Source organism: Palaemon carinicauda, chromosome 13 (assembly GCF_036898095.1).
Source record: "Palaemon carinicauda isolate YSFRI2023 chromosome 13, ASM3689809v2, whole genome shotgun sequence".
Lineage (NCBI taxonomy): Eukaryota > Metazoa > Arthropoda > Malacostraca > Decapoda > Palaemonidae > Palaemon > Palaemon carinicauda.
This window is the reverse complement of record NC_090737.1, coordinates 85,205,790-85,208,289: the sequence shown is the minus strand read 5'-3', so window position 1 is coordinate 85,208,289 and position 2,500 is coordinate 85,205,790.

Here is a 2,500-nt window from a genome sequence, read left to right as displayed (position 1 = left end):
TAGAAGTGAACACGTTCCAGTTATTAAGGCGATTCTTCACACGTGAACATTTTCTCTCTCTAAAACAAATCGAAACTAATGCCTCCATAGTAATTTTTTTTCTTCTAGAATAACCAGCGTGTTACTGTTGAATAATTAGTGTACATTGAGATGACAATAAGCAAACTAAAATTTCATTGTTCTTTCAATAACAAAAGTGATATCTCACAATTTTACTAAAAATTACAATAATCTCTCCTGAAGATCCTAATGAACAATCTCTGTAAAATGGCTCCCATATTATTTCAGAACTAGAATAAAAATTTTAAGTACTACTATTAATATTACTAGCTAAGCTACATTGCTAATTGGGAAACCAAATGATGTAAGTTCCGGGACTTAAAAAGAGAAGTACTCTATGAGACAGGCAATGAATTAAAGATTAGAGCACATAGCATGAAAGAGAGAGAGAGAGAGAGAGAGAGAGAGAGAGAGAGAGAGAGAGAGGGGGGGGTGGGGTGGGGGGTGGGAGGGGGAGATTATGGAAGTGAACACGTTCCAGTCATTAAGGCAATTCTTCACACACGAGCATTCTCTCTCTCTTAAGCAAATCGAAACTAATGCCTCCATAGTAATTTTTTTTCCTAGAATAACCAGCGTGTTACCGTTGAATAATTGGTGTACATTGATGACATTAAGTAAACAAAAGTTTCATTGTTATTTCAATAAAAATAAGTGATATCTCATAATTTTACTAAAAATTACAATAATCCTTCTTGAAAATTCTAATTAACAATCTCTGTAAAATGTATTCCATATTATTTACATAACTAAAATTAAGATTTTAGGTACTACTATTAACATTACTAGCCAAGCTACATCACTAATTGGGAAACCAAATGATATAAGTTCCAGAACTTAAAAAGAGTAGTACTCTACGAGACAGGCAATGAATTAAAGATGAAAAATAATTTAAGATCAATAACAACGTGGAAATAGTTAAAAAATAAATTTTCTATACTATGAAGAGAGGCTTATGCACCTGTTCAACTTAAAAACATTCGAAGTTATTTTCAACTTATGCGGTTCCACTGCTTCTGCTGTGACATTAGGATGATCATTAAACAATCTGGTCAGAACAGGAATAATGCTTATATAAAACTATGTAGTATTGGGTCTTATGATGGAAAACGCAGGGCTCTTTGAATTAACTTCATTCCTTTTATTACCTACAAGATGGTACAGTCTGGGACGATCGGAAAGCAAATGTTGGTTAAAATTATGAAAAATTTGAGACAAATAGAAAAAAAAAAATGTTTGAAGCCTTGCTTTGTTATGAAAGACATAAGTTTATTTAAATTCTTTGAGGAGTTACTTACTTATTGAAATATTTGAACAAAAAATATAAAAAATATATTGGTGACTGTATTACTTTTATGGGATGTGAGGTTCATGTACGAAGAACTCAAATAGACCTATATTCTAGACTATGAGCGACATGAAAACGTCCGTATATGGTACTTAGACATCAAATTTTGTTTCCCAAAAACACACTCGACAGGGTTGCTGTTGAAAATAACGATCTTATAATATGAGTAATATCTTAGTCTTTGTCTCTGATCTATCAAGATCAAACGCTGTAGAGAAATAAAAGCAAACTGAAAATGACACAGACCAAATTTGTCCCAAAGTTCACAGGTTATGAAGAGCTGAAATAGTCCTGTTGGTTTATTGCTGTCCTTTATTGCCCACGATGCAATATGCAGTTTGTCACTGTGAAAAAATAATTCTTGGTAAAGTATAAATCATTTTATACATATAAGTTAAGTTTTATTAGATTTCTTTTTTATTATTCAAGTTAACAAGTGATTTTTTTTATCATGTAAAAATATGATTAGATATGAAACTATTTGCTCAAAATGAGAAAAAAATATATATATATAAAATGTTAATTTTGTATTTTCCACGAAAACCACTGTTGAATTATCTCAAAGAGTGTAAATGGAGTTCAGGGAGCAGCCAAACTTCCTTCATGCTAGTAGCCTCGTAGTTTTCCACTTACTTAAAAAGAAAGAGGGGAACTGGGAAAAGAACAAAGGGCAGTATTGCCAATTATGGAGATAAGGAATGCAGAAGTGAAGCCGTCTTTGAGTTAAATAAAAATTGTATAATATTAAATCCATTATAGTTTCAAATTGAAATGATCTAGATACTAGCCACAGAGGGCTATGCAATATGGTTAATACAAGAGAATGAACAAACAGAGCTTGGTTTGAAAGTTTTCAAGAGGGTACTAAATGGGAGATTTAGTGAGATTGTAAAGACTGAAAAACAGTAGTTCGGATTCTTGATGTTGGTGAGTGGGACTTTGGATTCCATCATCATAGTCAGGCATTAAGAGGAAAGGCAGGAAGAGGGTAACCAGAAGCTCTTCCGTACTTTTCTAGATTTATGTAATGTTTATGATAGATTCCAAAGAGTAAATATGGGTTGCTAGTTGACAAAATAGAAAGCCACATAG